General features: G+C 41.2%; 1 protein-coding gene across 1 annotated transcript in view; it reads right to left on the reverse strand.

Moving 5' to 3' along the window:
- The window catches only part of LOC116399492 (SERTA domain-containing protein 2-like), a 10447-nt gene extending 3029 nt beyond the window's left edge, over positions 1-7418 (reverse strand). The window contains exon 1 of the mRNA XM_031876685.1: positions 7157-7418. The gene's annotated coding sequence lies outside the window, so the exon portion shown is untranslated. The remainder of the gene's footprint in view (positions 1-7156) is intronic.
- Positions 7419-14311: the final 6893 nt, after the last annotated feature.

Genomic DNA, 14311 nt, shown 5'->3' on the forward strand with positions numbered 1-14311 from the left:
TAAACTGGACAGGAAGGAGATGAAGAACTAAAGCTGTCAGACAAATGTAGTATAAAGTACAATAGTTACCTCTGAGATGTAGTGGAGGAGAAGTAGATAGTTACACAAATGATAATAGACACGAGTAAAGTACCTGAAGTTTGTACTCGGGTAATTAAATACGAGGAATGGAGACATGTTGACATGTTGATATGAACTGAAACATGAAGTGTGCTGCTGAGAAATACACGAGTGATGACACGGAAAGTTGTGACGGACAAGTCACAGGTTTCCTGGAAGCGGAGCGACTTCCTCTCAAACTGTCAAGAGAAATGTGTGCATGTGCGTGTGCGTGAGTGTGTGTCAGCTGACCTGCTCCCATGTGAGCCGCAGTCAGCTGATTGGGTGGGAGTCAGTCTGACACCTTCTGACTGAACAACAAAACACAGGAAACAGGCGACTTCTGTCCTGATGACATACACTGAACACACACACACACACACACACACACACAGACACACTTTGGTGACTAAATCAGCCTAAAAGATGTGAAATAACTTAATTTATTTAGATTTAAATGTTATGCTCAGATTTGTACGACCGACAGTACATTTGAGGTACTTTACTTCTACTTCACTAGATTTTAGAGGGAAATGTTGTACTTGTCCCTCCTCTACGTGTATTCTACAGGTACTATTTTAATAACAATGTGCTTGTTTATGAAATATAATGTTACAGATTAAACTACAACGTCAACGTCCTGCTCAAATGTTAATACCTCAAAGATAATACTTCACAATAATAATAATAATACAACACGGAGTACTTTTACTTGTGATACTTTGACATTTTGTTGCCAATACTTTACAGTGTGGTATTACTCCTTGTACTTATGTAAATGATCGCTGCTAAAACTTAAAGATATTCAGTTTACAGCAAATCTGAAGGTCTTTATCAGAGTTATATTATTATAATATATAAATCATATTATTGGAATATTATTACTGATGCTTTCAACGATAAGCTTTTTAATGTTCCACTACTTCATATACTGTTCCATCATATCTTACATTGTAGTCTGCAAAGTAAAGTAAAAAGTACAATATGTACGTCTGAATTGTTGTAGAGTAGAACTATGACGTAGAATACATATTAAATATAATGCATATAATATAAATAAGGTACGAAGTGGACTAGTAATAATCGTATTGAAGAGTAAATGTACTTAGTTACTTTGTGTGTAGGAGTGCTGATGAAGGCAGCTGCTGGGTTGGAGGTCTGTGGTGGTGGGGATTTGAACCTGTGACCTCTCGATTACTCGGCCAACAGGCGTCAGAAAGTGCTGACAGCGACTGAATTAAACTGCACACGCACACACACACACACACACACACACACACACACACACACACACACACACACACACACACACCTCCTTCTTCTTCTTATATATGATTATTCATCAGCTCTCCCTCCTTCTCCTCTCTACTTTAAACCAATGCGGGGCCCCTCAGAGGGGCCATCTGCTCCGACACCCAGAGAGGACGAGGTGAGGAGGTGACGGGGCGAGAGACATAGGAACACACAGAGAGAGAGAGAGAGAGAGAGAGAGAGAGACATGCATCCTCCCCCCCATGTCTGTCTGTCTCTTTTCCTACAGACACTTGACTTCTGAACATAAAAACTTAAGTGTGTACACACTCCGATCGGGAATCCTTACGAATGAAAAACGTTTCCTGTGACTCTGGATCAGCTGGCTGAGATTCAAATATGCCCCCCCCCCCCCCCGCCAGCTGTCTGTGTGATGAGGCAGAAACCCAAAAATAGTTTCAGAAACGCTGCAGTTGTGGGAAAAAAAAACAGACCAAAGTCTTTGTCATGGAGATCTGACAGGTGTGTGTGTGTGTAGGGGTGTGTGTGTGTGTGTGTGTGTAGGGGTGCGTGCGTGTGCGTGTCACATACCTTTCCATTGAGTAAACTATCAGAGCTGGTGTTGTGTTACAGCAGCTCTGCTCTCAGAGTACAGACTGAAACATGTGAACCCATGTGATCACATGACCTCATGAGCACCATGTCTGTATGTACACTACGTCTGCAACTCATTATTATTAGATATAATACATATATTATCATTTTTACGAGCGATTGATCTGACGATTATTCATCACATGCTGTATTTTGTGTGTCGTCCAAAAACAATATTCGGTTTACTTCCCTGTTGGAGACACATCTTCACATCTGAGAAGCTGAAACCAGAACATGTGAACCCCCGACAGTTAACTGATCATCAAAGTAGTCGCTGCTCAAATCAACCGCAGGACTGTTGGGTCTCCATTCTGCACCTTTCAAGGTGAGAAAAACACACCGTTTAGCTTTAGTAACATTGTTACCGTTGTTTTTCGTGGATTTACCTCACTGACCAAAGCGCACATGTTTTGTTTTGTCCGACCAAAAGTCAAAAAAACACCCGAAGACATTCAGTTCATGATCAGACGGGACGAAGAGAAGCAGCTGAAGCTCCGACACTCACGTTTGGTATTTTTTACCAATAACTTAAAACGATTAATTAATGTTCACACTGATCACATTTACACGTATTTAATTAATCACTGCTGCATTTCTTTCATAATCTCTCCAGATAAGAGTGACGCTATTAAAAAATAATAAATATAAATTTAAGCAAACAGCAGAACTGTGAGTCATGTGACTTGTCAGTAAATCAGCTGTCTGAGCGTAAATGAAACAAAACTAAAAACACAGCTGAGTCAGCTCTTTCTGCAGGTGTGATGTCACAGGTGAGGAGACGTGTTGGGCCTCTGCTCCTGTGGTGATAGTTCTCTGGATCAGCGTGTTACTGTTTGGCACGAGCTGCAGCTTCCTCCCTCACAGGAATGTTCCTGCTCAGCAGGCTTCTGTGTTTAGTCATCCTGACGACAGCCAGCAGCACACTCCACCGCCCGCCATCTTTCTTCCTCTCTCTCACAGACCGGCTGTGGAGCTGCAGAGTGTTTCAGTCACTCTGGGGTTTCACAGATGCGATCGGGTACTTTGGTGAATCCCCGTGTTTGGAGATCAAATCCAGATCACAGATAAAAAGCTCTCGTCCTGTTTTGTTTCCCTAAATAAACTGTGATAAAGCGTCATGTCAACACTTGTTCTTTACAGGTTTCTGATCATTATCTGCCTTTAATTTTGCATCAGAAAAAATACATCCCAGAGCGTTTTCTGGGGAGAGAAACGTAGAAAGAAAAGGCTTTGGAGCTGCAATGATAAGTCGATTAATACATTAGTAGATCCACAGACTATTTTGATAATCAAATAATAATTTAAGTCATTGTTTTCAGCAGAAGTTAAAAGAATATTCTGTGCTTCCAGTTGATGCTTTTCTTCGTCATACATGATAATAAACTAAAATATATTTGGCTTTCGGACAAAACAAGATCTTTGAGGACGTCATGTTGAGCTGTGGGAAATTATAACTTTCATCTTCACGAATAAATGAAGGAAAATAATCGTCACATTATTCGATAAAGGCCTCAGGTTTTGGTGTGGTTGAAAAACTATTGTTATGGTGTTTGTACAATAACTCATCAAGACTGCTGAAGTGTCTTAAAGCTGCATTCTCTCTACTGACCAGCAGGGGGCGACTCCTCTGGTTGTATAGAAGTCTATGAGAAAATGACTCTACTTCTCTCTTAATTTATTACCTCAGTAAACATTGTAAACATGAGTTTATGGTCTCAATCTCTAGTTTCAAGTCTTCTTCAACACAGCATGATGTTCATTTAGTAGATTATGGTCCATTTAGAGTCAAACAGACCATAAAGTAGGGTATGCTTTAGGGCGGGGCTTACTGTGATTGACAAGCGATGTATACGGCGTCTCTATGTCACTCCACCGCGGTCCTAATAAGGTCACTTCCTGTTCATTGGTTGCAAAACAACAAGATGGCGATGGCCAAAATGCCGAACTCAAGGCTTCAAAACCAAAGTTCTCAAACTATGATGACTACATGCACTTCTTATATCTGGTCTATGGTTTTCAAAATACAGTTTGTCTACCTGAGTAACAGTGTGTGTGTGTGTGTCTACCTGAGTAACAGTGTGTGTGTGTGTGTCTACCTGAGTAACAGTGCGTGTGTGTTTGTCTACCTGAGTAACAGTGTGTGTGTGTGTCTACCTGAGTAACAGTGTGTGTGTGTGTGTCTACCTAAGTAACAGTGTGTGCGTGTGTTTGTCTACCTGACTAACGTGTGTGTGTGTGTGTGTGTGCTTGTCTACCTGACTCACAGTGTGTGTGTGTTTGTCTACCTGACTCACAGTGTGTGTGTGTGTCTACCTGACTCACAGTGTGTGTGTGTGTGTGTGTGTGTGTGTGCGTGTCTCTGCCCACACTGTTCAGTCTGACATGTAGGAACATGTTGCTGCTGACTGACCTGTTTTAAAGAGACACTTTATATTTGCAGCGCTCAGGCAGAGAAACAGAAAGTTACTCTCTGAAACTCTTTGTTTTCATTTCATGAGAACTCGCAGCGATAACCAGCCTCTTCTGTTCGTCCATGTTGTGTTGTGACGGCTTTGTTTTGTTTTCTGTATAGAAGAGGCGCCTGAGGTCCTTATTGCTGCCGATAATGACTGTGTTCAAAGGGAAACTCAGAGTCCAGGAAGTGAAGCTGGACTTTACTCACAGAATCAAATCCTGTGTGTTTACTGCTACCGACGCCTCCTCAGCACACTGCAGGGTATACCAGTGTGTGTGTGTGTGAGTGTGTAAATGTGAGTGTGTGTGTGTGTGTCACTTAAAGATGAAACACAAACACAACATGTGATACGTCTTTTATCTGTCTTTCTTGAGTCATTGATGACTCAGTCTTTTGTCCCGTTTGGTTTTCTGTCTGATGTTACAGTAAATATACGGACCGAAGCTTACGGGAAATTGTCTTTTTGTTGTTGTTGTTGTTGTTGTTGTTGTTTGAGGCTCAAATAAGGAGTGGGTCGCACTTCAGGTGTGTTAAGAAAGTGAATCCAAAATAATTTAAAAACTAAACTTAACCACCAAAAAGCTGCATCACAAAAAGTAAAACAATGGTGCAAATGTGCTGTGAAAGAAGAGCTGCAACAGTTAAATATGAAATAGTCGAGTGTCAAATCAAACTTGGATCATGTCTCCATGTATCGTACACTGGGGGGACATAACGTCCCGTACCGTGTGGAACTTAAACGCTGATCCATCAGGTCTGAATCTGAATGTGTCCAACTCAGAACTTTCCCATCAGCCTCAGCTGTAGTTTGTGTTTCCTGCTGATTAACAAATCAGAGCATGCTGCTTATTTCTGACCCTCCCTGTTAACTGTTTACATTTCTGTCACTGTGTACATTGTTTTTTTTTTTGCACCTTATTGCTAATCTTTATTTAGTTTATTTAGTGTTATTTGCACTGTTTCCTACTTTGTACCGCAACTGCTGCGCAACAATTTCCCTCTAAATAAACACAGCCTTTTATCTCAAACTAATACGGGGAGCTTGGCGAACACTGTACCTGCTACACATAGCATGTTAGCGTTGTCTTTGAGAGACAGTTAGCATTTAGCTTGAAGCACCGCTGTGCAGCCAGCATGGCCTCAGCCTCGCAGTTAACTGCCTGTTGATCAGCTTGTGTCTTCGACGTCTTCGTCAGTCGGCTCTCGTGTCGGAGTCGAGTGTGACCGGCAGCCCTGCAGAGTGTGCGAGTCCAATGTCGAAGTCTTACATAATGCACACAAAGTGCTGATTGTACCGAGAGCAGAGCGGACGTCTGTCAGTCTGCTTTAACTCCGCCCGCTCCAACGACCACATTCTTCACTTTAAACCTCGACTCCACGCCAGGAAACATGCAACACGCTGACCTCTGACCTCTGACCCTCCCCAGTGTAAACACAACTCTGGGATACTTGGTTTGACACGCTGTCTTCATGCAGCTACTGCAGATCACCTTTTACACATTAGTGGCCTCTGTTTCATGTGTTGGTAATAAAAAGGTGGATGAACTCTTTTCTTTTCTGTGTTCAATTCAAACAAACTGGACTGTTTTTGCTACTTTCCACTGTTTTTCTTTTAAATATAAATATAAATGTAATACCTTTGGGTTTGTTTATTGACTGCAGGTCACACAACATCATTTAATTCAAGATATCTTTACTTTATAGACACAGATTGCTAATTAATTGAAAGGGGCAACAATATATTAATCAATAATAGATAGTAAGTTTTAAAGGCTTTATATAGTTGTTATTGATCATAATTTAATTAATTAATTTAATTCCATTAAAGGGAGTGTCCAGTTCAGTACTTATTATGGACACACAAAAGAATCCTGAAAATCAAACTGAAAATATTAAAGTATATGTATCTGCCTCTGTCAAAACACAAGTATCAGTCTGGCTCTTATCAAAACTTAAAACATTAAGTACTTATTCTACTAAAAGCTGGGGACATGACAGGTGTGTTTTGTTGATACTACAGTACATATACGTGTAATTAAGTACTATTAATTACACATATTAAGGACTATGAGCTGAATGTTGAGGACCAAAAAGTGAACCACAAGCCCATAAAGAAACATTAAAAGACATGTAAAGTCACTACCGACCACCTCTAACCAACTAAACCCACAATATCAATTAAAAGCCATTTTCATAGTTTCCTTGTCCGGATATTTGCTCACATGCCGGTCTTAATGCTCCAGTATTAATCACTGCGAGAGACCCAGAGAGCGCAGCGTAAAGCTGTCAAAGCAGCAGCTGGTTTTTAGACCCTCCGGGACCTCCAGACACACCGGCTGCTCCCCGCCTACTTACCCGGCGACCAGGCTCTCGCACCTGGCCACAACCTCTACAAACAACCGGAGAGAAAAGCGGTTGTTCTTTTATTATTTATTATTTAAATTTTACATTAAAACCTCACTATTTCTGCTTATTAACCGGCTCCTGCCGCGGTATAAAGGTGTAAACTATAATGTCTGATAATTATTGTTAAATCTGTAGTAACGTTAATTAAACAAATGGCTCTTTCTTCCTCTTATAAGTTAACGTGACGTCACAAACCGCTCACGCGTTGCCCACAGGCTCGCGACGGACAAACGGCTGGCAGCGCGAGGACAAGTTTCTGTGTATTTAAAGGTGTCGGTGTCTGTCACTCACCACATGTAGCTAGTCCCGTCCAGGGGCTCCTCTGCTGCATGGGTGTGATGTCGGTGAGGCCGGGAGCGGGAAGCGGCGGACGGTCAGGAGGAAGAAGAAGAAGAAGAAGATGGAGGATAAATTATAGTCCGTTTGTTTGTTTGTTTGTTAATTCTCCGCCATCGTCCGTCCCCCCCCCACCACCCTGCGACAGCCTCGACCTCAACGCTCACTGAGCTCCACACACACAATGGTGAAGTGGAGCCGCGGAGGAGGAGGTGGAGGAGGAGATGTGTCACCGAGAATCGCCAGTCAAGCTGACACGAACCGCCATTAATACCACTTCCTGTGATAAATTTCAAAATAAAACCAGTTTCTGGCTCTGCAGAACTAATCCATGAGGTTTTTTTTTATTTAGTTATTTTCCCAATTTTATTTGCAGCCAATATGAAACATATTTTGACAAAAACAATACCAACTCAAGCTCGACTCATTTACTTTTTTCTCCAGAGCTTTCAACTGTATTCGATGGTCTTCATCCGTTTGCTCATGTTGACATGTTAGCTCAGTATCTGTTGTAGTACTTTATATTTGTCCATGTTGATTAAGAAATTAAAAGATACGAATTTTGATATATTATCAAATATTAAATACATACAACATACAAGTATATTGCATTATAATGAATATATGAATTGATACAATAATGTATTTATAATGTGTCATTACACTAAAGGTCTATTCCAGTAGCAATAATAATAACTACAATAGGAAAGAGTAATGAAAGAAACTTTTAAAATGACTAATTGATAAATATTAATAAATCAATGAATGAAATACTGAATGTAGAGCTTAAAAAGTGCATGAATAATACATAAAGAATAGCATAAAACGATGTACACAATCTTCTTTCTGTTGTCAGTGTCATTTGTGTTTGACATCTTTAAAATAAAGTAATATTTAGTGCAGCTTTAAGAATTATTTCCCTTTAAATAGAAAAATGTACATACAGTATGAAGAAATAAACCAACAATTCAGCAATTTGTTTACATATTATGCAGCATGGTAATAACTTAATATATAAAATATGTATTACTATATAATAATGAATATAATACTAATACTAAATACTGTATAGAACTGTGTTGAGAGGCAAATATAGAAAACAAGTCTTTATTAAGAGAAAGCTAAAGCTTTTAGTTTGAAGGCCAAATGGACGTGTGCAACATCCTCATCTCACTGTGTTGAGCTTGACGCAGCTCCTGCTGTGGCGTTCACAGCATACTGACAGAATAATGGTACAGTGTGGGACCTTTTGGAGACACATGGTACTTCCACACAGGATGGCCCACTGAAGGGTTTGATGTGACTCACCTGCTACGGCCCCTGAAGAGTCACCTGGTTCCCACTGAACACCTGCAGGTATGGGAAATACTCATTAAACAGTAAAAGTCCCGTATTGAAAATGTTGAAAACTTCAGTAAACGTATGTAAGTATAATCAGGAAAATGGAGAGAAATGGAAACGGACCTTGAACTTTGACCCCTCTTGCTTAAATATCTTCTGCGCAGGATTGTGGATCACGCTGGCTTGCATACTGCAAAATGCGACTAGATGTAGTAGAACATCCTGGTAAAGTTGGTATACTGTATGTGACATACTATATATTGGGACACACTGAATGAAATACATGTTTTCTGATCTAGGAAGTCCACAAAACCAACGTACCGGATTGTCTTAATCCACAGTTTGTGGGTTCATAGGCACTCTAAATGTACGTGCACAAGAACTGAAAACATTTTTCATGATATGTCCCCTTTAAGTAAAAAGAAATAGGATTTGGTTAAAAAACACACTTGTTGTACATGTACGTCAAGTATTCTTTATACTACTGCAAACCATTCTTGGCAGCGCTTTTAATGAGGTTTTCATACATTTTAATTTCAATAATATGTTGTTGAACATAAGTCATAACATGGAAAAGAAACGTTGTGCGTCACTAAACCTTGAAAGGTTCATCGGTGCGTCAGTGTTTCTAACAGTGTGGCCTGCTGCATCACTGAAACCAGGTCCGCCTCCCTCATGGTAGATAACCCTCAGCTCCAGCCAGGATCACAGGTACACCACTGTTAACCTGCTGCTAACTGTACATTACACAGAATAGTCTCATTTAACAGGAGCTCTTACTCCAGCTCAGCTCCTGCAGAGTTTTCTGCCTGAGCGTCAGTCTGTTTATCCGTCTGACTGTTTTCTTGCTTCTGCTGCTGAGTGAAAAACCACAACTATGTGAAGCATTCCAGTTATTCAGTGTTGGACATCTCAGTAGTACTCACGCAGAGACAGCGAGCCCTTTCCTGTGACTCAACTGTGCTCGCTGAAACTCAGAGGGAACACTCGCGCCCAGACTACATTTATTCTCACAGCTTTTTTCTCTATAAAAGCTTTTTCATTTTAAACTTTATTAGCTCGGTTGTTGTCTTGCTGATCTATTAACACACTTAATTAGACAGTTACAACAGTGAGAAATACCCACATATCATTTAAGGAACATATAATAAAAGTTTTTTTTGTGTGTTTTGTGTTTAGTTACTGTCTATATTTTGAGTTTTTGGAGGTCTAGTTTAGCTTTAGTTTGCTAGTTCTGCTCGCAGCAAAAGAAAGACCCAGTCATGTTATTGCAGTGTGAATAAATGCATCAAATAATCTAAATGTTGGACTTGAAAGTACGCTGTATGTGTCATAATTGTACTCGTTTATTTGCACTATATTGTCAAGAACAAGTTGTTTGATTTTAAAGTAACTTTTGATGCACAGCTAACATTAGCCACCACTAGCTGCTGGTCCTACCAGACCAAGTAACAGCAGCAAAGAATGCCTTTTATCACTTATGAAATAACTTTTTGTGAGGGATTGATTGTGTTATTCCTCTTTAACTATGTTTTTACACGACTTAAATTACAGCACAACGTCCCTGCATTTGAAGAAAAGAGCAGAGTTGTGCCTTTAAGATTGCCACAGACCACCAGGACCCTTTCAAATACAGAATATGGATAATGTGGTTGCTTCAGATGTGCACCTTAAAAAGCACAATCAGGTGCCAAACATGGTACAGCTAGTTCCCATCGATATGGGGTCGTAGCTGCACAAATATTTTAATCACAGCTGCTGCACTATTTTATTTCTAATTCCAAATATAGGACGCTGTTTAAATCCTGCTCGCGGTGAACTATCTGCACCCTGTGCTGACTGTTTTCATCCTCTAACTTGCGGATGTCCGCCAGCAGCTCGTCCCGACGTCACAGCTGACAGTCGGTGGCTGAGGAGAGTGAAAACCGGTCGGACAAGTTCGACCAAACACACGCAGCCGTTCTTTCATCTCCTCCTGCCGGAAAACAACGCTTCATTCTCCACTCAAACTCTCAAAGTTTGACGGGATCCTCCCGGTGCTGCCGCTGTTCGGTGATGTGCTGGTGAGGCCCGAGTTATAGGCAGAGCGTGACATAATTGCAGCCAGATGGGCAGAATAAAAAGAACCAGCAGCTGATCCTCTTTAAATGAACATGTGAGATAAGATATCTGGTTCACAAAGACAGATACAGAGAAGGAGGAACATGCAACGTACAGCAACTTGTATGTCAGTTTTCACATGGACATTTTACTGCACAAGTAGTACTTTTGATACTTCAAGTACATTGAGGTGATACTACCTCTGTACTTTTACTTAAAGGAACAGTGTGCAGCATTTCGGGGGACACATGAGCAGAAAGGGAACATCATGTTCATAACTATGTTTTAATCACCTGAGACTAAGAGCCGGTGTGTTTTCATGATCTTAGAATGAGCCCTCCATATCTAAACAAGGAGCGGGTCATCTTCATGGAGTCCGCCATGTTTTCTACAGTAGCGCAGAAGGGACAAACCAATTCTCGAATTCTGCAACCACACCATTAAATACCACCAAATCCTACATACTGTATCTATTCAGTAGGATTATGAATGCAGGACTTTTACTTTGTAGTACTTTTACATTACTGCATTGGTATTTTTACTTTAAGCCTAAGGCCCACTGATGACAGTATTGCAATATTTATATATTTGCAGTATTACGAACTGGGTGTCTGTGGCGTGATTCCCATAAAAAAAATGCTGTATTACAGTTTTTCTCCATTGAATCCACACAAAAAGACTCCAGACTGATAAACTCTGAGCACAATTCCTTTTGTTTTCACTCTGACATCAATCCCCCACTCTTTTGGCCATGCACCATATACATCATGTGAAGAAGGACAAACAGTGCTGTGAAAGTACAAGTACAGTGTGATTAGGACCTTCTGTTTACTCACTAGACAGTTTGTGTGCTTAACTCAGCCTGTGAGTCTCCCCATGACAGACCGGTGGCTACTTCACCACAGCGTAAACCATGTTCAGGCAGCACACGCACCACTTCATGTTTACGTTATTGCTGTGGATATGAAAACCTCGTCTCTCCGGGAACTAAACCACCAAGAAAAGGTAATTAGAAGACGTGGATCCAGGTCCCAAACAGCCGACGGAGATAGAAAGCAGGAAGAGTAACAGTCTGTGGTTTTAGAGAGCTTCAAACACACTGCTGCTGTCAGGAAGAGAGGAGGTCAGCAAGGTGTTCCTGACACAGAGCAGAGGACTTTAACGGCTGCCATGGGTTGGACTGGACTATTCAGCACTGCTGGAAGAAGTAGGACGTTTACTTAAAGGACCAGTGTGTGGGGTTTAGTGACATCTAGTGGTGAGGTCGCAGATTGCAACCAACTACATACTCCCCCACTCACTCCTCCCTTTTCAAGGTGTGTATGGAATTAGGTCCAGCAATACAGCCTGGGTCTCCAGCAGCGTGGTGTCTGTGTTTGCTCCCAGCGGAGCAGCAAGTCAAAGCTCTGCTCCTGGAGGAGGAGGAGGAGGAGGAGGAGCAGATGCTGCTGCTGCCGGGAGCTGAGCTCTCCTCCTCCCGCCGGAGCTTCTGACTGCAGGTTGAAGGCGCCAGCAAAACTGGACCCGGGTCTGCTGCTGGAGTCTGAGCTTAAGGAGTTTCTGGTGAACCTGCATGTCATGATTTTGTCCGATTTTGTGCAGTGATGAGCAATAAGAATAACTAGAAATAGATGGTCTTGTTTACTTATGTTGGTCATATAGAGGCATCAGTATTAAACAGAGTCACTGCATTGATTATAAATGAGCTGCAAACAGGTTTTCAATCTGCTGTAAAACACAAAAAGTTTGGGCAAAACAACTTGAAAACACTGAAAAAATGTGTCTGCTGAAGATCAGACCAAACAAGGAAAATACCCACATTGCTCCTTCTAACTTCAGAGGAACCTTCAAATCAGGTCAGACTCCTCTAACAACGCAAAACACAAAGAGACACCGATCTCTCTGTATACAGTGAAGGCAGCAGGAGAGAAACCTTCACACACACACACACACACAGCAGGCTATAGAGGAAGAGCCCGTCACATGTTTATGGGCTGAGTGAATGCCTTGGAGGATGTATGAGGATCACGTAAAGCAGAGTCAACAGCACACAAGAGTTCACGCCAGGTCTTGTTGTGCGTGACCTGAGCTCAGTCACACTTGAGTTTCCTCAGGGCGCTCGAGGTCCTTCTTCTTACTTTAGTGGCCCAGGAAATTTCGTTCTAGATGTTTACCCCGTCTGATTCTCAAACCACATGACGGACTCAACGCTGTGTCATCCCATGTTGTAAATATGTCTTTTTGTATAACTATAAAGCCGGTCTAAATGCTATAAAAATACTGTGAAAGACGCTCAATCCTTGGAGAAATACATGCAGCCCGTATTCAGTAAACTCTGCCTTTAAATGTCACAACTATACAATATAGGAGACCGTTTCACAACCAAAGTATTCTAGTCAGCACAAACTGCAGCTTACAAATGAATTAAACGATTATAGAAATAGTTGCTAAATTAATTTCCTGACAGTCGACTGAGACCGTTGACTAGTCGGGAGAAGAAAGTGAAGGTTTTCTATCAATATAAAGTAAACAGAGTTTTGATGAACGATCAAGGTTTGTAAAGTCAATTTATTTGCTTGCAAGCAAAGAGAACAGTCTCACAGACACATTGCAGTGATCTGTAAGAGCGGTCTACCTAACAGTCACAATGCATGGACATTTATGCTCAGACAGCTTCCTGTTATCTGCTTAGCTAACAAGAATACACAAAGAACACAATAAAAGGCAGGTCATCCTTCAAGCCTTAGTATACTTCATTTAAGACAGTCAGGAAGATGCTTTATCTCCTGTTTGCAAATCCCTTTGTTCACAGTTTGCCTTACAATAGACCGTTTAAAACTCACAGCAGATGCTTCCTTTGAAGCCACTGTGACATTGTTAAAATGACCATTGCAGAGACAGAATAGACATTCTTTACCCTCACACATCATATATGCATGCAAAGGTTTACGCCTTTACAACTTCAGATAATGCGTCACAAAGGAAGTCAAAAGTATTTCAAACAGAGGATCTCTGTTAGTCAAGGCCTCTCTGTGTCTCTGTCTTACGAAGAAGAAAGAAACAGTGCACAAGAAAACAGATACCAAGACACCTGGATACTAAACTAATTAAAGTCATCTACTGAAACTACAGTTTGGTGTCTGCTCTTTTAGGACTTACATTCTTTAAACCTTCACATGAGACTATGACATATTTTCCCATTACACCGTCCCAACCTTAAACTCAATTAGTCATCAAAATTGTATCAGTGTTAGTCGCCTAGGAGTGTCTTTGGTCGAGGACAGCCCTACAATCGAAAAAGTGATTCATGTACTTGTACAAACTGTCGTGTACATTCATTTATCACAAAACATCAGATTCGATTAACTCCTCGTATGTTTTGTCTGCAGGAAAATCTTCGTTTGTAAAGTAACTAAAGCTGTCAGATCAATGTGAAGTAAAAGTACAAATATAAAGACTCAAGTACAAGTACCTCAACTTTGTACTTTCAACTAGTTTGTTCGTAGTGTGCTGCTGCTGTTAATGAGGTGTGTGTGTGTGTGTACTGACAGCTGTGTGACACTGCAGGTCTGGTTCTTTACAGCGAGCCATCGGACGGATCAGCTGGTGAGCAGCCGACTGACTGAGACTGAACTTCACACATGGACTTATAATAACCATCCCCCCCCC

This window comes from Anarrhichthys ocellatus, unplaced genomic scaffold, assembly GCF_004355925.1.
Source record: "Anarrhichthys ocellatus isolate YVR2014 unplaced genomic scaffold, GSC_Weel_1.0 scaffold112, whole genome shotgun sequence".
In the NCBI taxonomy this organism is placed as follows: Eukaryota; Metazoa; Chordata; class Actinopteri; order Perciformes; family Anarhichadidae; genus Anarrhichthys; species Anarrhichthys ocellatus.